The sequence below is a fragment of the Bombus fervidus genome, chromosome 14 (assembly GCF_041682495.2).
Source record: "Bombus fervidus isolate BK054 chromosome 14, iyBomFerv1, whole genome shotgun sequence".
NCBI lineage: Eukaryota > Metazoa > Arthropoda > Insecta > Hymenoptera > Apidae > Bombus > Bombus fervidus.
Genome location: NC_091530.1, coordinates 4863401 through 4888340, shown reverse-complemented (window position 1 = coordinate 4888340; position 24940 = coordinate 4863401). Strand labels below are relative to the sequence as shown.

Sequence of the window (24940 nt, the reverse complement as noted above, 5' to 3'; positions counted from 1 at the left end):
TTCATATAGGATGTTACGCAAGAACGAAGTTTTCGGTGGTAAACAGAAATCTGTCAAAACATCAGGAAGACAATACTTCTGAAACGAGGGACGCTTTTCCTCTGTTCCGTAGTTTTCTTTCAAAGTTTCTCCTGTTGCAAATTTTCTAAGTTTGCACTTGGAAACTGTGCTACAGCGACATTTGAGCATATCTATAAATGGATATTCCGCTATGTTTAATCACCTTTCCTGCTACGTTAAATTATCATTTAACGTTCATTGTAAAAGAAAGAAAAAAGTATTCGTATGTACTTAAACAAAAGCTTTGACACTTTTAGTATCTTTTCGAAAGCGCGATAATATTTCATACGTATGAACGATAAGGACAATATAAGATAATACACAATACGTAGTCGTACAAACATTACTATTAATTAATTATCGTTAATTTCGTATATTGCCATAGAATGAAATTTCTAATTTCTCGTATCTTTCGTACAACAGAATTCGTCTAGAAAATTCTACGTAGATACGCTTAAAAAATTACAGAGAGATTGTTATTTCTTGAAAAGAAAATAACTGCTGTATCCTGCCTCGGCATCGGCTCAAAAATATTAAACCATCGCAACAAGAACACTCGTTTAGAGGGAAACAAATTACTTTCGTACCACCGGTGCAAAACAATACGCTCTTAATACACTTCAGTTCTAACTCACTCCTGTAACTTCGTATGATTGATTACGGCAATTACTTTTCGCGTTTTGCATCGACGACGGATGAGAGGCAGGGAGGAGGGCGAAGATTCTGAAAACGAGGACGATTCCGTGGCCGCTTTCGCGTGTGTTTAGCCAAGGTAAAGAGACGAAAGAGGTTCTTCTTGGACGATGTTCGAGTCCTCGGGCTAGTCGCGGATCATCCGTCCAGCCAATCCGAGTTAATTGGCCTCCATAGATAATTACGCGCAATTAGGAGTAGGCCGACCGGTCGTCCCGTCCTTCTCGTCCTTTCTCTCGCTGCCCTGCTCTTTTGCTTTCCCCTTGTGCCGACTTCTCACAACGAGAAAACCCATACGAAGCCAAGAAGCCTATGGAATCGGTGGAAGCGAGACAACCCGAAGCGATCGGATCTATCGAGGCGACGAGAGGGACAAAGATAAGAAGAGAAGAGAACGTTCAGGTGGAACTGAGAGATCGCCGGCAGGTACACAAATTATCTGGCGACGAAAAAACAACGGAAGAGCAATTAAATAATGCTACGTCGCCACATAGTAGTATTCCCTACCGCTCTCTATTCTATACCGGGTGTCTGAAATAATCTAGCTGCACGTTAATTCCGAAGCAGAACGTAGCTGAACGATTATTCGAATCGTCGATACTCGTGACGTTCAAAATGAAAAATAAATCGATGCAATAGAAACGGAGAAAGAGGTAAGAGGTTTTCCACCGAAGAACTTCGTCAGCGTTAAAGTTACGAGTATGTTTGAACGAGTATTATGTGTATACGTAATTCTACATATGGGTACTATAACATAATAGAGAATTAATTACGATACTGGTACGAAGCGTAGATCTAATAAAGATTTCAATAATACTCACGAGAAAAGTTTGAAATATTTTTATAATTCTTTTGCGAATTGAAAATCCAAGTCTATGGTAACCTAGAGATCGTTTATTCGTCAATTGATCGATGGTTATGCAGAAATTTAAACAAACCATTATTACAACTGCAAATTGAATTTCAAAATTAAGTTTGGCATTCTTCTTCGTCCTAATTATCCATAAACGTCTACTATTATATTATTACTATGTTATAAATGTCTACGAATATCGACGGTGTAAAATAATCGAATAAGATAAATGCGACGTTACATTCTAATCCAGCTGTCCACTGCTCTCGATTTCAATCTCAAGAATCAGAAAGAATACAAAGATCTGAGAAAACACAGAATTCTATCATCGTGTTTAAGAAGGGAAATTTATCGATAGATCACCCGTTAGACGGCACCGAAGCAAGTTTTAAGGCACAACGTGTGCTGGTGCCGTTGCATTAGAGCAACCCGACTCATTACCGCTGCCACAATTAAGGCCCAATTTCGGGACATAATGGCCGCCAATCTGACCGCACAAAAAGCCCGCGGTTGCTCTGTTCGAAGGCGAGTTAGAATCGTGCCGACGTCCCTTGCCTAATAACCAACCAAATTCTCGACTCGTCCTTTCCAGCCATCACGAATCTAACTCTCGTATTCGGCAGGCCTAAAATTCTCTTCGATGAAACGTGTCCGCGACACGGCGATCCGTGAACTTTCACCTCGAGGCAACAGAGCGCCGACGTAACTCGTCGTCGAACTTCCACTCTGAGAAACATCGAAGAAAGTAGGACGAAATCGGCTGACCCACTGAAATTTGTACACGATCCTCTAAGAAGTTAAACCTATCCGCTCTACATTTTAGGTACAAGCTTCTTATTTACATAACAAATATTTCGATAATAATTCCTAGAAACAATCTTCATAAGGAGACAGAATTTTTCCTAAGAAAATTGTTAAATCAAATGATTCAACTCTATTAATATTGTTCAGCGATGCCAATTTTCCCAGCTTCGTTAAATATCGAAACTTGAAAGAGTCGTTAGAGTTGGAATATTGAAATGATCGATCGAAACGTGACAGAACTGCGTGTACCGCATCGCCAAAACGCAGTCTCGTTGCGTTTGGCGGTAATATTCGAAAAAAAAAAAAAAAAAGAAAAAAGTGGAAAAAGGAAGAAAAACGTTGGAACGTCGCGTAATTGGTGGAACCGGTGAATTCCTTTTGGCGTCGTTCGAGGTAAATTCGATTGGTGAACGAATCGGCGGCATTGACGGCGAAATATTCGAAAACTGGAGAGCCCGGGGAGGCTGCCACGCAGCCACGGATCGGACAATGGCCGACAATAGGATCGCATCCGATTTTTGCATGCCAATTTCGCGGCCGGTATTGTGCCGTAGACAATGCGCCAATAATTACGCTAAACGGCGACCATTCATACGCCCATTCGGCCGGATTCAAACCGCCTTTCCGTATCCATTATCGTCGCGCGGCGCAAATAATCGCTCCGATGCGCGCCGCTTCCAGTTTTTTCAACTGCCGCGTCCTGCAGGTGGCATCGATCATCGATCGGTAGGTTCAAGTGCGTTTCGTTTGATGCGTATTAGCGAAATCGTAACAAGATTCGTTCAGTGTGTCGCGTTTCGCGTCGGTTTTTTCGTCGCGTGGAATACAACGAAATGCGAATATATGTGAAATGCGATGTGTTAATGGTTCGGTATTTTAGTACAATATCCCTTTGATTTTTCTCTACTTCAAAATACGTTTTAAATTAGCTGAGCGTGTGGATACGATATATCTCAGAATGCTAGATAATATGATGAATTTAATGTGTGAATAGAATACATTAAAAATATAAACAATTTTATACGCGCGTATAGCTGCGAATCAATCATATTAAGATGTTCATCGTTTAAAAATTGTAAATCGTTATGTTTTTGCGTCATTACAACGAGTCAGGTCTTTGCGTACGGTGGTTAGAGCGAAGTGTAATATTTCACCCTTTTCCTTCTTATTCTATCGATTCTATTAAGGTATACTGTATGCAACTTCGATAAAGAAGTATAATTATTATTATCATTATGTACCAATATCTCGTGATCTTTCTCTCCGAGTGGATATGGCTTGTTATAAATAGCCATAACCATAACCATACTCATAATCGTAATCGTCATTATAAAATCGCCTATTAGCTGTTGACACGCTGAACTCCTGAGTCATTCTACATTATGTATAACCTTACAAAGTATAATTAACTTTTTCGGCAAAAGAAAAAAGAAAATATACCAGGAATGATTAATTCATGGATGCACATTTATCAAGAATGTTTTATAGTTTCATGAAGTTCATTAACGATTTAAATTTGCATGGTACGTCGAATGTCGCATCTAATCGCTAATAATCATCGGAACGTTAAATCGATTTTATGAATATCCTCTCGGAAGACGATTCAATATTCCCTTGCAACTTTTACAATCCTTGACGTAGGAACATGTGCTTTACGCGTGCTATATGTTTTGGCGTCAATAATTCATAGATGCAGATAAAAATTCGCAATATCAGAAATTTCCTTCGAGAACCTTCGAAGACAACTGTATAAAAGAAGTAACCTTCGAGCAAATCCCTGAGAAACCATCTAAATCTCAAATTCTCCAAAAAGGTAAAAGAGTTGGCATTCCTATTACATACGAATTCCAGCATCGGTCCCAGCGCACAACTTTAATAAGTCTTTCGATAGAGTTGTCTAGGTCGCAATGGGCGGCGTACTAAGCAAGAATCCGGCAAAGGAAATGCCAGCGTCACGTAACGAGCGGCAAACGAATTTCCATGAAAACTAGCGCGCGGCGTGTACCTGAGGGGTGGGCGTGCGTTCGAAAGAGGGCGGGAGAGTCTCTCTCTCACTCTCTCTCTCTCTCTCTGTCTGTTTCTCTGAACACGGCGTGCAAATCGGATTTCCTTTCGTTAGAGTCGCTCGGCTCTCCACGGTTCGGCCAACGATATAGCTTGGTCTCGCTCTCGCATCTCGTTATGCGCGCCTCGTCTTGAAAGAAGAAAGTCTACAAACGAGAGGCAGCTTACGGAACGGGCGCGAGTCGGAAAGAGGAAGAAGGAGGATCCTGACGGTCGACCGTGAGGAAAAGAGGCTGCCGGCTCTCTGGAGAGGGGCACATCCCCCTTTGACTCGTAGAAAAGAAGGGGCCAGAGGTGTGAGCCACGGAGCAGGGCTAACTGCTCGTTTATTATGCATCGAAATGCCAGCAACGATGCCACGCGAGTGGACAGGACGTTGTAAACGGTCCGCAAAAATGAAGTAACGGCCGGCGCTGCTCTGAGTGATTCCGCGTCGCTCCGGGCTAGAACGCGGCGAAGAGGCCCTCTTCGACGCGCGAACCTTCTTCCCTCGCACTCTCCACACGACCACCGGTCCTTTCCTTTTCGCGCGAACCCTCCTTCGATCGTTATTACCAATCCGATCGATCATTCCGACCGGAACCGTTTGCTCGACCTGCACAGGTTCTTTCTCGTGGAAGTGGCTCGTGCCTCAGCTTTTCGTGCAAATGCGAGTATGATTAATGCGATTTGATCGAGAGTATATTCGTTGGGATAGGTTTGAGTGGGATTCGCGATATATGATACGATTTATAATTATTCGAACGATTTCGAAAGTGGATAGACATGAACTGTTTTTTCTTTTTTTTTTTTTTTTTTTTTGAGTCACGGCAGACCACAACTTACGTCGAGTTAGTTAATTTTATGGGATTAAATGCCCACAAGCGTAGCTGATATAGCGCAGGTTGGAATACGGCGTGCAAAATAAATATATAGAAGTAAGAATATAATATAGATATTGCTTTGGAATAATTAATAATAATAAAGATAGAAACGTTGCCGTACTACGAATTATGAAAGGATTGAACTCATGTTGATAATTATCATGGTAAAAACAGATTACCTACTACGATTATATTGGAAAAATTTGTGAGGGGACATATATGTATACATATGTCATACGGAATAATTATAAGGAATTTACTTTAAATATCAGCGGCATGAGAAGCAAGGGAATATACGAAGTTGTCTAGAAAATGTTACCACCTTAATTATTTTCAACATTGTTGCAATATAACCCTCTTCGAGTAATACCTACATAATTAGTAAAATTGATAGCTGTATCTTACCGTACCCATAACAATATTTCAAAAACTTCGTAACGTAGCATATGTTATGCAAATTACAGGTTTTGACTACAAGCAGTTTCACGACCTGAAATACTTGTCTTCCATTGTTAAACATCGTAATATCATGCGCTTGAAATTTATTCGCCAACCAAGGACACCAAAAAAAGATATTGTACGTTATGCTTAAAAAAATTGCGGAAAATTGATACGTTTAATTTTTAATAATAAAAATCAATTTCAAAAATACCTCCTCCATCCTAAAGGAAAAAGGAAAAATAAGCGAATACGTGAAGTTACTTATTGATATTCAAATTTAGGAAAGTATATCCCGATTAACTCACTCTCTGGTATTCCTCGTATCGAACGAAATTAGAGCAGTGAAATTACTGGCAAATGGTAGTCGTTTCAACATGAAACCGGCGCACAATCGGGCACAATGTAGTAAAATAGTCCCAAGTTGCAATTTACTTCCAGCTACTTAACAAGCATCAATCTTCGAAAAGCGCAGACCTCGGCTGCCCTAAATGTACGCATATAAAAATCGCACCCGGGGAAAATCGAACTAAGATTAAGTTAAACCGGATCGGGCGATACCGCCTGGTGTCCGCCATTTCCAGCCGAGCCCGGATTCAATAATTCTTTCCCGTAATCTCTCGGTAATTTCGAAAAGTAAATTCTGTGAGTAAATTCCGTCGAAAAGCGGAACGTTATCGAGGTCGTTCTGAATTCCCTAATAACGCTACTTCACTGAAATCTGAAACGCCCGGCCAAACAGAGAGAGCCGCGTATTTATATTCATGGAATGCTTTATCTCGGTATTATTAACGTCATCATTTATATGCCGGATTGATCTTCCGCACGAAGCTCGGGCATGCAACACACAACCGGCGTTGGACGGTCGTTTCGCGACATAAAACTCCATCGATTGCCGAGTCATACGTTAGCGCGCGGCCGGTTTAAACGCGACACACCACGGCTAACGCGCTATGATTCACATCGCGAGATGGGTCTCGTGTAGATCCCTGTTCATAAGTATCGGGATACTTATTGGTTTAACACGAAATGTTATAATGAAACGATATTAAAACAGAAACGATTAATTCCGCGACGACGTGGTGTACTATGATATATGTTGAAATCAGTAATAATAGAGTTCCGTTCTTTTTGTACTTTTCCTTGTGATCCGTTCATTCTATTTTTTACATTTCTCGCATTCCTTCCATCCCTTGCATTCCCTACATTCCGTCCATCCCTTACATTCCCTACATCCCTCGCTTTTCTTTTCTTTCCGACACTTTGTATTCATTGTCCCGCTTTGCAATAAATAAATGTATGGTAGCAAGTAACTTGTTTGTCGAAAAGGTGGATGTTAATCGTGTGTCATGTAGTCATGTATAATGTGAACCTGATAAAATTTGTCTCGAAAGAGACTCGTATGATTTTGAATTAGATTTCTTGCGAGTTTACCTCGTTTCTTCGATACCTATGTGTTCTAATCATCGTGAACGAGATAAGCGTGCTTCAACGACCGTTAATTACTCGGATTGCCAAGCCAAGTAATTAACACCTGAACGAATACGGTTGATTAATTACCAACTCACCATACCGGGGATCGATGGTCTGCGCAGTCTTCCCGCCTCTCTATTTCGTTTCTGCCGACGTCACATTCTTCGCGTGAATCTGAAAGACAAAAAAAAGAAAATCGCTCGTTACCAATCTGTCGCGTTCACGCGGTGCTACATCGTCGTGGACGCGGAAGGTGTGCGGGTCGTTTGCGGTTAATATCGTCGATCATCGACGTAGATTGGATCGAAGAGCTGAAGCCTCTGTATAACTTCGAAACGCGTAACGCATCGTTCTCGTTGAGAAATAAATTTGCGACGCGTCACGAGGCAATTGAGGAGAGAGGGGAAGAGATCGATCCTCGATTACGCGGCGGTCTGACCGTGGACGTGCAAACAGGCCTATACCGAGATCTAATTATCCCGGCTGTTCGTCGATAAAAACAATATTAATTTTCCTCGAGACGGGGTATACAACCGGCGTATCGATTTATCGGGTGTTCCTTCCAATTTCGGTTACATACCTTCCTCTCGCACACGATTAATCCTCTATCGATCCAGTTCGGATCGAGTCATTAACGGATATAAAATATTTTTTCATGCGTTTTACATTTTCCTCGTCAAAATATTGCTCTATTATTATATATATGTATCGGGTTGTCTTTGGAAAACGGGGCGTATAATTGTTGAAGTGATCGCCACTTCTAAGAAAACTCTACATCTGGTCTTCGGTTTTCTCAAGCGCTGAGGTCATCGATAGCGCATAGACAAAAGAATGCGTCGATGACAAACCATAAGCGGTACATGTGCGACATTGGCTTCGGGGTTCTTTTAGTCTCAGGGTAACATTGCTAGCGTGCGGATCTGGACCAGCCTACATTGTATTCCACACTTTGTACTTTAATATTCACAATATGTATATATTTGCGATACCTTACAATTTACCCACGCGTTTCTTTGATTCCACGTATATCAAATAACCTTAACAATAATAAATCTTTCTGTGAGTTGCCCATCATTGTTGTATACAAGATGGTATTGATTGAAGCGAATGCATTGCAAAGGTTAACAAGTGATATCGGTGAGTGAATAATTGAGATGTCGGTGACGATGAGTTTAGGTTCGATAACGAATACCCGGTCAACGGGATGAAGATTGCGATTAGGAACTCGATGTACGTGTTCACTGAGCTAGTCGAACTTATCGGATTGCACCTCAATCCAAGTGAAATTGCCCTTATATAGTCCTCTCTGCATCTCTCTGTATCCCTCGGGTCAATCCCTGTTTTTAAGGAGAGGTATTTAATTACTTTAGGTATATTCTCTTGTTTAGGTATCTTTGTTAGACACACGTCCCTCCCGTGACCCTAACTGTGTCCATGACCCTCAGTGACTCATTACGCCACTTCGAGCCCAAGCCCACTGTCATAATTCTCGGATAATCATAATTATCTTAACTCATAAATAGCTGCTTCTCAGATTTATTGTTTAAGTACGACTATAATAAAATGTCTAGACTAAAGTATCGGGGACTTTCCCAAACATTCCGAAAGAAAGGCTCCGGTGTCCTTTCATCATATTAATTGTCTTCGACAGTTTTGCAATGCAGGATCAGTTGCTGGCTTATTGCGTTTTTTATTAATTAATTCTTCGTTTATCGTCCGTTACGTAGAGATTTAGTCTACATCGCATCGTTAAATTCATTCACCTACAAACACCCGGTATAATTCAGTGGCGCACCGTATATCGGTAATTCAAGCGGCGTTTGCTCGATGAGCGGTATTCTATAATTAGTATCGGACAGGGGAATTTTTATTTTCGTTTAAACTTGAACGTCCTTGCCTGGCGGCCCAACGTCACGGATTCGTATCTTTTTTACCCCGGCTCCGGAGGCGGCAGACCACGGAGATTTCGCGGCCGGTTCGATAATAATTATTATCGTCGAAGCTTATTTTTTCACCTAGCGTCCTCATCGTGCTGGATCGCGTTCGGCCGTGTAGTACCCACGCGTTACGAACGCTAATTCGCTCTCTCTGGCGGTCAGTTAAAAAAATGAGGATTACAAATAATTTGAATCGCAAGCATCACGATACGCCGGCGGCGGACATCATCCGGCGACCACCTGGCGTCTTCTTTTCCTTCCTTCGAAAATTTTGCCCCGTCTCTACCGTCTCCACACAGAGTCTGTTCTTTTGATTTTCTGATTATTGTAGTTGCTAGGAGTATTCAACTATAGCAATATATCGCCCTATTGTAATAGATTTTTTACATTTCTCAAATTCCTCACAAAAAAAAAAGACTATCGCATAAGGTTATCACGAGGACGAAATATGTTCTGAGATGCACTGAAATTATTACTGAAAATTTAAGAGCAGATATATTTATATTTAATTAATATATAAGAGAACGAGAAGGGCGTGTCCATATTATTTTTGGATCTCACGTTTTAGTACTAGTAAATAATAACGAAAAATCTTTCGTTTGGTTCGACACAAACGGTACAACATAGGCTGACTATTAAATTCGTAGTCTTTAATATATCATCGACTTCAACAACGTATTTCTTTTACCTTGTCCTATCTTTAATTTCTTGGATCATTGTTCTGCGTCGAAGCTAAAGAATTTTTATCGCTGTACTCGCAACCTGCAAATATTATCCTCTATGCAAAAAGTTTCGTTATTTTTATATCGATCCTACCACGATATCGGTAGACTTTGACTCTCGATGAATTCTTCTGCAACAACTGTTCGCGATCTCTTAATAGCTCAACTCGCGTTATTCATACGTATATTTCCGTAACAATCAAATTTACAAGCGTTCCGAGCAAAAGGAGAAACTAAAAAAGAATCGTTCATCCGTGAGCCTGTTGGTAGTTGGTCAGCCCCAGCGAGCATGTAACGACCGATGATTATTTTCGGTATTTTTCGCAAACGTCCACGACTAATAGCTCGTGACTGGAAACCTCAAAAAGCGTCCATAAATCCGGCCGGATTTTGTTTTCACGATTTAGTGACCGCTATTTTTAATTCATCCCGCGTAATTTCGAGAGCTTTAGCCTTGAGTGCCTCGATGAGATTCATGCTCCGCTAACCGGACCCGCTCGAAAACTATTCTCTATGTATTATACACGCTCATACATTTTCATTTTGAGGACGTGCGTCGAAAATGAAACAACGCTCGTTCTACGAATGGCTAGCGTGTGACACACGGTCATCATCATCGGCGTCGTCGTCGTCGTCGTCGTCGTCGTCGTCGTCTTCGTCGTCGTCGTCGTCTTCGTCGTCGTCGTCGTCTTCGTCGACTTCTTCGTCTTCGTCGTCGTCTTCGTCGCCGTCTTTGTCGTCGTCGTCGTCGTCGTCGATGGCCTCGGCGGCGGCGTCTCCGACAACAAGCATCGGTGGATACGGGAATAGGCTTAAAAAACAAGATAAATGAGAAAAGGTGAGAGACACCGTGGCAGGAAAAAAAAGAGGTCACCGGCAATGTCTTCGGGCGTGCTTACTACGCTACTTTAGTTAATTAGAGGCAAAATAAGACAAGGTCTAAAGCAAGACTCGCAGATTCTTCTTCTTTCCGCCACCCATTCGTTCTTTCTCCTTTCTTCCTTCGTGCGTTTCGCTCCCTTTAAGCGTTCACCTTTCCTCCCTCTCACGCTTCTCTCACTTATTTGTGTTTCCCTGTGTTTGTTTAATCAGGCGCCGGACTCAGTCTTCATTACTAGCACTAATTTATCTGCCTTGTCGTCCGACTCTTTCCAACCATCCGACCACGATTCTTCTCGTCCATTGTACGTACGTAGGAGAAAACAGTGGCGTAACGAAATAACTGGGAGCCTTCGTTTCTGTTGAACGCGAAACCGAGATGTTTTATTGTCCTCGTTCCATGTAATTCGATGTAATCCTCCTCGAGCCTGCGTTCCTTGTTTTCTCGCCGGCTTCTTCTGCTTCTTTTCCCGTACCGTTCCTTTTTTTCCCCTGTCTTTTTAAGCATCATACATTTCAGCAATTTATTTGTAATCTCGGTACATTAATCACGGAGTGTGACGAATTCGAACGGTATGGGACGATGCGTGGCAATCTGGAGTCAATTTGCACGGAATCGACCAATTACTGGGAAATTTTCCTATCAAATGTACGGCAGAACTGACGGTAGCGACTAAAAAACACCATCCTCTTTATTAATTTGCAAAGGATTAATTTTGCGACGATTTTGACAAATTTTATCGACGACGACACTATCCGCATTGTTTAATTCCATCTCAATAAGAATTGATTTTCAAATCTCTCTATACCAGAAAGTCAGTTTTACCCTTCCTTTTAAGCGTTACAGCTCGACCCACGGAGAGAACATTTTCGTCCTGGCAAATTTTAGATTAGCCAAATGCTCGAAAGGATTTGAGAACTAGAAAGATATTGAATCGACCATCGGTCGGGATCACCTCGAATACGAAATCTCAGGGAACAAATTAACTTGCGCGTTAAATTAACCCGGCCGTTCGTCGAATCGAGCGACGAAGCTCGGTAACGCGTCTTACCGTCCAGGGACAAAAGGGAGTTCGATAGCAGGATGAGGAGACGAAGAAGAAGAACGGAGAAGAAGAAGAGTCGTACGGGGGGCTTCTGGATATCGACGGCAATATTCGTTAAGTCCCGCTAAGACCCTGTATGTGGTGTAGTTCGTTCATTCGGATTGCCAAGTCTCTTTCCGTCCTTTTCTCTCTTTGATTTCTCGCCCCTTGCCTTTCTTATCCCGACGACTCGTGGGAGAGGGAGAACGGTGACGATCGTTTCTCCGTTCTGTCTTTCTCACCCACGCGACAGACTTTAGGTCCAGGAATACCTCTATGCCGAAGGATCAGCGTGTCAATAAGGTGTTTGTTTAATTTGCGGATTTGTCTGCTTGCGCCTTCCACGCCCAGTGCCTCTCAACTAGCTAGCGTCAGCGAATTGACGAATACAAAGAGAGAAATCTTGGATAGTTGGATTCATCGAAGATGCGATAGTAGTTTTGGAGAATTAGCAAGCTACATAAGCGGTCATAATTGTTTCTAGATCTTTTTTACATTAATATATAATTATTTTTCGAATATGATCGTTGAATAATCGTTTTTAAAGGAATTTATGTTTGAATTGTTCGATACTACTGACTTTTCGAACAAATATTATTACAATCAACGTGAAATAATAATTACGTTACATTAGCTGATATCTATAGTCATTTGAAGGTCATAGAAAGTCGTCGAGGTCGTGCCGATTGAAGATTATTTTGAAGGGCCATGAAAGTCATTCTTCCTCTCATCGTCTGTGGGTGGATGTTGGAAAGTTATCGAACACTGCGAAGACGTAGCAAATACATTACTTTTCCAAGTGAGGTAGCATTGCACATTGATGATATTGCACTTCTGAATGAGCGAAGTATGCACTTCGTTGAAAGAGAACTTCTGAATATGTTTTTGTTCTATCAAACATAAAGGCTATAATTTATTTCAAACGCTGTATTTAGATAGGCATGCCGTCGTTAATTTGATACGTTGAATTTGTCGTTGATGGCAATAAATACTATTGGACGCTATTCGTGTAAATAAAACGACGTCCTAACGAGGTTTGTCGATATAACATACGAATACAGCGCGTATAGTAAATTTCTGCTTACCCTATTCGCAAGAAAACGATTCGGATAAATCTTAAACATTAAACATCAACTAGGTGGAAAGAAAATTTACTGGAACAATGAGAGATTGTATAAAGTACTGATCGTTGCTCCATCGATTAAAATAAATTAAAGCCTATAAGATATTAATACATCTGCACGGCGACAAAAGTCTTTTCACGAAAATACTTTTCATAATACGTGCCTCGTTATGAAACCTACAGTTCTATTTTATTCTTCCGTGGACAAAACTTTCGTCGATGTCGTAAAAGTGTTTCCGTCGAATCATTCGATCCGTAATACGAGCAAATTTTAACGAAGCGCCACGCTGGTAACAAGCGAGCCCCGGTGACTCGCGGGTAGAATACGTTTCATTGTGTGCGCACAAAAATCAGGAAATCACGTATTCCTCGGCATGCATAATTCTGGCACAATGCATACACGAGCGAAATGTTTTATCGTAATGGTCGTGACGTGCGGACGTCACGTAAGTCAACGCGATTATGAGAAAGCAGTTAACGTCATTTCAGTCGATTCCCATGCACATAAATACGCGGAGCGGAACCAGCTGTCCACCACAATGTGGAAGATCCTTCGATGAGACGAACAATTACATAAGGGACGCGACGTTCTCTCCTCTGCCAATAGACGGGAGAGAGACGGGTCAGCCTTTCGCCTCATTAAGCCGTTCTTTCCGCCAAATAAATGAAGAAGTTGCGCGGAATTTCAGGCCACCGGTATACTAAAGGGACAGCTATTAAAACGCATGAGAAGCATATTTCTGTTGGAAACAAATTCGAACTGTCCTCGCCACGAGAGCGGATTTGCTTCTCTTTACGCTCCAAGGCATGAACTTAAGAGAGCACGACAGTTTCTTCTTTAAACGTACCAAATTGTTCGTGTAACATTGCCAGCAATGGTAGGTAGATTAGCGAAAGGTGGAGTTATTATTTTGTTACGTACAGAGGATGAAAATCATTTAACTCTACGATTGTGTGATAAACGGTTCGTTAAAAACAATTCCGTTACTTCTATGCGTCAAATCCATTCTCGATGTTAATTTACGGTGGCCACAAAAATATGTATCGTAACATTGATATATCAATAAGTTAGGTGTAAACACATTTATGTATAACTAGATTGCGATATATCGTAAGGTAAAAAAAAAAAAATAAGTATAATATGTCAAAACTATCAAATCGTGGAAGTAAACTAATTTTCAAAATATTCATTCGCGTGCTTTCTATACAGATTGCAACGGTAACAGAAGGTCGCGTGAAACGAGTAAAATCGACGATTAAACGCCGATGGCATAGCATTTAAAGCGGTGGAATGAGTCCCCATCCTATCGAGATTACGCATTGTCTCTCTCTCTTTCTCTCGGAACTCTGGGAAATAGGGGTCGTTATTGCAGTGCAATGTAACGGCCGTGAAGGTCATTGTTCAACCGTTTTTAGGGTTCGAGCAATGACCAGTTCCGGCGCGCATGAGAACGGACTGAAACAAAAGCTGGCAAACCTGTTGGAAACAATCGGCCACGGCTCACCCTTGGTTGGGGGAGCTTATAACGCTCAGAAGGGGATGAACAGTTGGGTGACTTTTTTTTGGCCTAAGAGGAGCTGCCATTGTGCGATACTCGCAACATGTGTGCCTCCGTGTTGTCACGATGAGATCCCCCGATCATCCTTCCACTATGTTTCACCGCGATTCTTCAGCTTCCAAAGATGCAACTCTTGTTTCTTTTTCTTGTTATAACGCAACGAATCGACGATTACGTGAAAACCTTCATAACGTATTTGGTCGATTAAACGGACTAATTCGAAAAAATGAAAACTGTGTCACTGTAAATTACGCTATGTTTTAGCGTCAGATTATACCTTTTGCACGTTGCCACATACTTTGTCAAAGACGTCGTTAGAAACCAAGGAATTAAGTTAATTGTAGTTAGGACAATTTCTATCTTTTTCTGAAAGTTACAAAGCGTCGAAGCTTCTAAAAGTATTATTTCCACTCTACTTTAAACGAAAACATCAAAAAATATCGTAATGTTCTAACGACGAGCGTATTAAGAAAACTGCGATATAAACAAATATTCTCCAGGGACGAGCCTGTGCAATATTATACAAGATTTCCGGCTAATTCACCGCGTGTCTATCTCCCTCCACCGTTTTTCACCCTTTCTAGTCTCATCTACCTTCGATTCCTTCTTTACACGTTTCCCGTATTTCCCTCATTTTCCGTCTTCTTACACAATCCTCGGCTTTTCCTCTTACAGAATGAAGGTTAGGGAAGGGTGTGAGGCCACGGCGAAGGCGAGAGCATGAAGCGGGCAGAGGCGAGTCGAACGTAGGAAGTAAGCTGCTCGTGGAGGGGAAGACGGGGAACGGGGTTGGTCAGTGCTCCTTACTTAGAGGGTGGCGAGTCTGTTCTTAATTAACGCTCGCCTCTTTTGCTGCACACCCCTCGCCACCGTGGCACCGTAATGAGGCTCCTCGAGTGTGTGTATGTGTAATACGTGTGTACGTCTATGTATATGCGATACGTAAGTGTCGGGCATGGCTGGGAGCCAGTGTGGGTGACCTAGATGAGACGCGCCCCCGTCTAACTAATTCTTTTCTTCCGCGCTGACCACTAAAGTAAGTAGATGGCCGTGTACGAGGCATCGACGTCGGTGTGCGGATAGTTCCAAGGTATTCGTGCCGATTCCACCAGCGTCTGGAAACACGTACATGTATACATGGTGGATATATGCTCGGGCAGCATGGCCATATTCCTCCGAGCGAGCCACAGCCGGCTACCACTCGTACAACTTCCACGTTACCTCGTGAGAGTTAGGTGAACGTAAACACTATACCGTAGCTTCCGTGCATTAAAGTGTATCAAAATGACTTTACGTCGTGTGCCACTGTATTTCGTACATTAGCGGCGTGGATCGAATGTCACCGAGAAGCCTGGCTCTGCTTTTGCGCAGGTTAGCCATACAACGGCTACGGTGCTATCGCAATTTGCAATCGATCCAGCGCTTGCTCTTAGTCCAGACTTTTCAGATTCAACTTCTTTCCATCGAATTCTTCCGTCACGATCGAACCAGGATTCCGCCGGGTGTGCTGGTTTCACCGGCTCTTACGATTGTCCTTTTACCGCGTTTCTTTCAGACCAGCTTCGAAAGCTTCGGCGTATTATCATAGAAATGAAGTTTATTTTCACGTGTTTCGTGCGACATGGTCTCTCATACGTTTTTCTATTAGTATCGTTTAATATTTATGGTAAAGCTATAGAGAAGCTACGGTAAAGTTGTGGTAAGGCAATCTCGTATTGAATTAACTATTTGATCAGCTGGAGGGAAGGTAGTCAAAATGATCAATACACCCTATATGCTTGAATTAAAAATTTAGAAACGTTTAACACAGCGTATAATCTGATTTATAGATCAACGATGTAAATTGACGCTGTTCGTTAGATAACTGTCCACTGTCAAAAATATCAACGTCAAAGTATCAAAGTATCGTTTATGTTATAAGAAGCGTCACTGGAAGAAAACCAAACCAAACGTGGGAATGGTGTAACGCAAGAGAAGGTCACGGCGCGTTTATTTCACGCGGGGCGTCACATCCTAAACCATAAAATCGTTGGTTTCGCTAGCGAGAGACGAAGCGTTCGCCACAAAGAAAAGAAAAGACAGGTGGACGATCGACGGGCCCATTCTTCAGTCACATCCTGGGCTGGTCCCACCTCCGCCTTCTGCCTCCTTCCTGCTACCCCCTTTCCTAGCGTACCACGGCGTGGATAACAGCAATTAAGCCTTCCCCGTTAATAGAGACGATTGTGATTAATTATCGGATTTAATGACCGGCTACTTGTACTTGTAAATATAGGGACACAGGACGCGCGCATGTGGCTACACCGTAAAAATTAGAGACCATGATTCCTCAGGGTGCTCCTCCTTCTACTCCACCGATCTCCGCCTCCCCTTGCGCCTACTTCTTCTTCGTCCTCGTGTGTCACCGGTACGCGTGTGCGCCCGCCAGAGAGAAACGGCCGTGTCACACTCCGCTGATCTTTTAACCGGCAATCAAGCAGACCTGTGGGACCGTCCACCTTAGTATCCTATACGAAACCTAACCTATTCTGCGTACCAACGTTCCAGTGTCTTTCGGAAAAGCCTGTTTTAAACAGCTTCTGTGTATCCGAATTTTGGAAGTTTCCCCTCTCGACCCATTTGCGTCGTTTTCTTTTTCTCCTTCGGTGTATTATCAAACGTAATCGCGCACATACGTTTCAAAAGACAGTCTGTAAGTTAACTCGTCGTATTGGGATTGAATATCGTTAACAAAGTTGAACGAGTTAATATGGTTAATAAACTTGTTAATCTTCGATATAGTTTGAAATTTTCACGTGCGAGTTGTTTGATTTCAAAGTGACGTATTAACAAGTTGGTCAACGCCGCAATTTAATCTTATGGCGCGTGATCTCGTAGCACATTAACGTTAAATAGTGGCAAAATGTCAAAATATCGTTCGAAGAAAACGCGTTTTATGGCTGGAACAGTGCGAACTGTAATAAGAATCCGGGACGCGAAGGCTTGAAATATCTCATTGGTTAACATTGTTTGTCGAGCAAGAAAGGCCGCAGTGTCTGAAGCGTGACTTTTAAATGCGCCCAGGCTATTTTCAACAACGATCTCAATGGAAAACTAGCGATATTATAAACATACAAAGTGTAAGACGTTTGTGGATGAAAGGTTTGAATCACGGCCAAATTACCGTACGTATTGACTAATCGGGACCGAGAGTATTATAGCTAGGCGAAGTTTCGTTTAAATGCTATGTACACCAATATTTAAATGATATGTATTTGTAAAATCGACCAACCGGCGCATATTTAAGTATTGTGCATGAATATGAGACGCCGGCGTGGGAGAGCGTGAGCTCACGTGCCGAAATTAACTGTGGCCTCTTGGCATTTAAAAATAATTGGTAATTATTGGCATTATTAATAGTTTCGCTGGCTCGAGCGGACGGCGCGTACAAGTTTGCAAACGCTCGTTCACGAGCTCGTTTCGTGCAATCGAACGTGTGTTTAAACCGCGTACGAGATGTTTTTCTGTCGAGTTTACTCGCGAATCCAGGGAATTTGTATTATACTCGACGATCGTAAAAATAATACGATAAAAATGAAAAAAGCATTGATGAATCTGACTCTTCTCTTACAACTTTCATCGTGGCTACGCTATTTAATTACATTTTCCTTAACAACTTCTTATTATTTAGTGCCAAATCGTTCTTTTCGTTTTTATTATGTACATACATTAGATTTTCAAAGCTGAATGCGCATACGCGAATAAATATAATATTTTTGTAATTGCTGAAAAATTTCCCCTATAAAAATAATTAAAAACGATTATCCCACTTCGTATGTGATTTTGTATAAAAATTATTTTTATATAGAAAGAATATCAGAATATCATACGATATAAGAAGAAGTATCTAGAAAGGAAGGATAAGCGAGTAATATTTTTTGCCAATATACTATTCTGATGCAGAAAGTCCGTATTCCAAAAAGTTCATTCGACAAAAGAAGAAAATAGCGGTTCCACCTGGGAACGTAATCAATTCGATGGAAGAAGCTCGGCGTGCTTTTTTTCCTTCGACGAAGAACCGAGTCGTTCATCGAAGTATCGATTGGTTCGTATAATAATTACCTCCCCTGCATTAGGGGTGACTACCCCCACCACGATCCTAAACGAGCCACGCTGCCTTGTATTAGACTAGACTCGACGAGGGGTGAGTGAACGGTGGCGTACCCGGGCAAGAGCAGCTGTTACATTCTTTGAATCCTTTCGAGTCACGTTAATTAATTATTTATCCGGCTCGTAAATAACTATCGGCCGGTTGTTATAGCGAGCGTACCGCTCGATACGTCAAGTTTTCTCTGGAACTCAATCTATACCTTCTAAGAAAACGTGTCGCAACAAATACAACGGTAAAAGCTTCGCTGCTATATTCCGCAGAGCCTAATTAACCTTTCAAAGCCATTTAACCTCGATACTCACAATTTTCCAAGGGAAGACGCATAAACTTTCACGCGAATAATTTACTCGAGCCACGAAAGCTTGTTGGATGGATCGCGAACGAGCGAAAAGCGTAAGGCAGAAGACCCACTCTCGTCTTATCTATTATTCAAGATTAACAATTAGTCAGGCGGCTTTACAGCTTGAATAATTAACCGGACAAGACGAAGTGGAGCAAAACGGCGTTTTCTCGGCCGATTCTTGAGTACTCGTGACGGCGGCCAGTACTCTAACTCGGGTAAGCGCGCGCTACGAGCAAAAGCAAAGGAAACAGCACGAACACGAGCACGACAACGCGAATGGCGCTTCATGCAAGCGCGCTTTCGGATCCGGGATCCGTGAACGCACCCGCGCTTTCGCTCGACATGTCGGCTTGTCGGTTGGATGGGTGGGTGGCGGTCGGGTATTTTTGTATCTAATTATAATCCTCGGGTGAGGGAGCGAGGCAATCGCCTAAAATTAGAGCATATAGTCTAACCGGTACACGTCGCACGCTATTTTATATTTTCCCGTCTCTTTCGCGCCCGTACGCGTGCCACCGACCGCGCTCGCTCCCTTTTTCCTCCTCGGCTCACGCCGCGCGACTCGTCGCTCATCCTGCCAGCCGTTTTATCGCCTTCCCTCTACCCCACCGAGGTCATATCTATTGCTCTCTTTCAAAACCAACCGCTCACTCTCGTTAGAAGTCTAACAGAAGTCACCGGGAAAGCCGACGTGCGGGAATTCGTACGCGATTATCGCGCGTTACGTCCACACGATCCAACGTTCTGTCTCGTTGGAGTCGCTCCTTTTGTACGACCAAGCGTATTATGGATGCGGTGGTTCGCGACGAATATACAGAGTGAATTTTGTATACGCGAAGAATGCTTGAAATTGGAGGATCTAAATACGACACGTATTAACCCTTTGTATTTCGATCGTGATATAACGTACAATGAACAGATCGAACAGGTTTCTGCAGTGACGCTTTTTAAAACAAACAGATTATTGAAATTTTTGAAAGGGAAAGATCGAAGAAATATCGAGGGTCTTTTAAATTTCTACCAGTTCGAAAGAAGTAACATTAGATAAAAGTTGCAAGGACCTTCGGTAATTTAAAAAAAAATCCGAAATTCATTTCTATCGCAATTATTCCATCTAGTACCGTCACGCTATACATACGCTATAATTTACAATCAATATACGGACAAAAGCAGCCAATTTTCTACATTTCATAGTACGGCGATCAATCACTCGATCTACGCAGATATTATCGTAAAATCTCAAAAGCAAAAGTTACTAGAAAAGGTAGAAAATGGAGCCCTCTCCATTAGCCTTTACGCCACGCGATTAATGTGTCTCTTTCAAAGATATACATCCATAGATTTGGTCTTCCGGTCGCTTAATGGACTCCTTCGCGTCGAAGATCAACCGCGTAGGATCAAGCGGGTCGCAACGAACCGTTGTCGTATCGACGGGGGCGACTGAAAGGAACGTCGTCCGGTAGAACGCGATCGTGGGGAGGAGGAGGGCAAAGGGGTGAAAATAGAAGGAAAAAGAAATAATGATCCATAGTGAAACAATAACACGAGTGACAGCTTGTGATTAGCCGGCATAGAAGCATAATCAGGATAATGACGGGTTTACACCCTCTCTCCGGCTGCAAGAAAGGGAGCCGATCGAGTGACGGCGGGACGAGAGGACGGCGGTTGCACGGTTTGTCGAGTTAATTGTCGTCTAGCGTGTCGATGCGAACGTACCCCCGTCCAGGCACACGCAAATGTCACTGCGAGGCACGAGCAGAGGGAGAATAATAATAAAAAAAAAAAAAAGAAGAGAAAGGAGAAAAAAATGAAAGTTCCTCGCGGAGCTGCCACGACAATTAAAGGGAAAAGCGGACGCGCGGGGCTGTTCCGTCAGCGAAATTGCGATGCTTCGGGGAACCGTAATGGACGGGCGATAAAGAAATACGATCGCGCGCTAATTGATGTTAAAACCACGACCTAACGTCTGCTTAATCGATTGTCAAATAGTTCAGCCACGAATGGCCGTAACAACACGACCGTGTTACGAAACCGAGTATGAAGATAAATTGTTTTTGAAGTAGAATTGAAACGTAACTGTGATTTTAGTGTCTAGTCCATGTCCATTGTGTACGTATCTTTCTAACTTTCAAATGTTTCGTACGTTCAAGAGGAAAATATGAAACTACTGGTAATATCTACGTGTGATTTTTTTTATTCTATATCGCGTTGGAATTTCTCTTAGTTTACTGCCTAATTTCCCTCTAGAAGTAAGCATAGAATTATAGCGAGTTGTCGGTAAAAGTACCTCAACTTGTATAAAATGGGAGTTTTGGAGAAAAACAAAGACTCGTGAAAGAAATCAATATTTCTGTTAAAATAACTGGCCGATACACATAATCTACTGGCACAATCTAATTGGCCGTATCTTCTCGGCGAGGAGCAACGATGGTCGTCTAGATATTCCTTTCTAGAAATATTAATTTCAAAATAATCCCGAAATTGTTAAGCCATTCACGGTACATACACGGAACATTGGAAGACAAAAGCAAGATCCAATAAATCGTTAAATATACTGCTAGTACATCTGTGCGCCGAATCCTTCAGGAAACAATTACCTAGGAATTTAATTCGTCCCTAGAATTTTTCGATGCTGCCGAAGATTACGATCCACACGCCACCAATAAACGACGAAAAAAAGCAAAATCATAGAAAGAGACCAGGAACGTTGTAGAACGATCGGCGAACGCATGAAGCGTGAGTTTTTCGTGGCACGATCGAACGCGATGAAGATAATCGTAGGTTCGCAAGGTAGCACGATCTAACGCGATCGTGAAAAGATCGAGGCCCGACGCTGGCGAAGATCGCCGGGCACGCGGATAATAATCGTTGATTGGCATCGATCGAAAGTCGTTCCGTAGGTTTTATGGGAAAATCGGCTGACACGTGACGATCGTTGAACGATCGACAGTCGGCTTGGCCGTACGTGACTACGATCGTTAATCGCGACCGACGCAGGAAAAAGGGGGGACGGCTAGAAAAATGCCGAAGAAACGCGGATAAAACGATAATTCGGTCAACGGGCCCCCAACAGGGAAAAAGATTTAATTTCTACGTAGATTATTAATCCGGAATCCGGCTTCTTGCGTACGATACGTTTTCATGGAATCGCGATAGGAATACCGATCGTTCTATGCTTCATTGTGACCGCGTGAAACATTCAAACTCGATGACGCAACGTGGATCGTAATTGTGTGTGAAATAAAAACCTTCCACTTGATCCTACCTAAGCGGTTAATTTTCGCAACAGAGGAATATTTTAGGAATACTTATTTCGTATTGTCCGCGTGAAACAATGACGTTAGTGTCCAAAGGTGAGTACAGGCGGGTTGAGTAAACTGACAGACACACGATTAAAGTCGGAGGATTCGAACAAATTTTTATTTGTAGCACACAAACTTATATAACAAGGAGAATCGGCGTAATCGTAAGTAGAACATTCTAGCGTATAATCAGACAGTTCGTGATCGGACGAAGCGAGAGGCTCTACGGGCAACCTATCTTCAAACAAACGGTCATTGTCTCTTTATTGAACTTACGAACGATCTGCTTGGTAGATAACGTTTTGCCAAAAATTTCAAAGGCAAACCGTTCGGCTCGAATTCGATAGTCGCGATAAGGAATCTGCTTGTTTGAAAGGGACACAACGTTCACAATGACAGGCACGATCAAGCAAACACACGGACAGATTCATGGACGAAGTGTTACGCGTACGTGCAGGAAAAGGAGGATAGGATGGAAGAAGAATTTTTCGTCGCGACGCAACCAGCTCGGGTCGAGCTGCTGAACGCGTGGATCGAGGCCTCGCAGAATTTCGGATTTCTCGAAGCTGCGACTGGTCTAGGCTATAAGAACATCGTTAAGATTATATTTAGGCATCGTAAAAGAAAATATGCGCCCGTTGGAGCCAAGTCGCTCATTACGTGAGACAGCATTAACGCCGCCGTGCAACCAGCGAGTTTTCAGCATCGTATACTCGCGTTAAAATATATATAGTTAGCGATCTACGTGGTAAATCGGTGGGTCCAAGGTGTTATTCGAAATTTCATGCAATTAGCTGCAAGCGTTTGTCCACGAGGCATAGTTTATCTCCCTCTTGAATTCTTGCAACGTCAAATTAAGAAATACCCAACGCGTTACATGATTTTAAACTAAAGCAGCATAGAAAGGTAGGAAAAGTTTCGTTAACTAAACGAATACCGATCTTTCTTTCCGCGCCGTATTTCCTTCTTATTTTCCTTTCGTTTCTTTTTTCGTTGGTCGACGTGGATTTTTACGAGACTCCGCTTCGAGGCAGAAAAGTCTTCCGCGCTGTTCACCACGGGATTGTAACGCGGTCCTTGAAACCCAACGATGCTCTTCACTGTCTGCGAATTTCTAGGTCAATGCTGTCTACCGTGGCCGTTGCACGGGAAAAGTAACTAGTCGTCGTCTTCGAAAACAATTTCAACTACCGAACCAGGATGCCAGCCCCTGGGAATTTTAATTGAACCAGGATTTCCGTTGCTTAATGAACGCTTTAGAAGCTATCACAACTATGAGACTTCAATTTGTGCAAATTATTATGTGGAACATTTCCATCCTTAAATCGAACTAGTAGGTATCTCCGAATCGTAGCCTATTCATAGGCGATCCTAGCAGTATGGAGTAAACACGAATTAGGTTACGTAATTTTATCTCGACGCAAGCTATCACGGTCGACCTATGACCTAACGAAAGTTGTATCGAAATCAACAAACACCTACAACTCCGGTGCAAACTAAACAACAAGCACAAAGAAATTTCAAATGCTTGTAAGGCGATTCTTAAGATCGAGCTTCCGAAATCAATCAAAAGAACCCGATTACTCGTCAACCTCGTGACAACGAATCAAACGCGCATCAACGTGGTGAAAGCCTCTCCGCGCGAGGAGCGATTTGGCCGCGGCGCTACGAGAAGGGAGCTAGGTTTTAAAAAAGGGATGGAATACGACGAGTGGCGCTTGAAGAAAAGTCGGAAACATCGAAATTCGACGAGCGGCCCAAAGGGGTTGGTCGCGGAAAATCGCGAAGGGCGGGTCGCGAGAGGAAGGTAGACGTCGGCGGGAAGCAAGGGGCGACCAGGGGGTGTCGGTGTGCGCGTCCCGAGGGTAATGGGAGGCGGGGGGAGCCGGTTTAGGAAGGGGGGTGGAGGATGGTGGCAGAGTAGGGCCGGCGAAAACGCGGTATGCAAAGCAGGCGGCGAATTTAAACGGTCCTGCGCAGAACGAATGGCCTCACCTCGTGCTACGCTCCCTCGTTTCTTCTCTCTCGGCCTCGTGTTCGCTCGCACTCGCGCGACCACGTCTCTGGATGCGACTTCGCGAGCACCCACACGCAGGTACCACCAGAGGGGCAAAGAGAAACACACCGAAGGAGCGACAGACACCGAAACAGACAGCGAGGCGAAGAGAGAGGGAAGCAGCGGAAGAAGAAGAAGAGGAAAAGCGACACGGACCGAGAGTAGCGCGGACAAAGACGGAGAGAGTGACCGCTCTCTGGCTCCCTCTCACGTTTCCTCACCGGTTCTCTCTCACTTGTCTCCCCGTGGCACACGTGCACGCAGCGAAACTACGTTCTCCTGTCAGCAGAACTCCCGATGCGGCCCGTACGACCTGCGAAGGACCGTGTGTCCACCTGGACGCGGCACTCGCACGACGATCCTCTCGGCCAACGTGTATAATATCCCCAGAAAGCGTGGCAACCTGTCCGCTCGACGGACCACCGCGACGAAACAACCACGTCTAAGCGCGTTACATTCGATCGCGTTGACCGCGGCGACGTTTTCCACCCGGATTCGAGTAAAATGGCTGCTCTCGCCGCTGCGGCGCGCCCGAG

General features: G+C 43.1%; 1 protein-coding gene across 2 annotated transcripts in view; it reads right to left on the bottom strand.

The window, feature by feature from the left end:
* Positions 1 to 24940, bottom strand: part of Zfh2 (Zn finger homeodomain 2) — a 399771-nt gene extending 374831 nt beyond the window's left edge. The window contains exons 1-2 of one of the 2 annotated variants that reach the window (XM_072017175.1): positions 24344 to 24940; positions 7344 to 7422 (exon numbers count right to left, since the gene is read on the bottom strand). The gene's annotated coding sequence lies outside the window, so the exon portion shown is untranslated. The remainder of the gene's footprint in view (positions 1 to 7343; positions 7423 to 24343) is intronic. The other variant, XM_072017174.1, reaches the window with a different exon arrangement.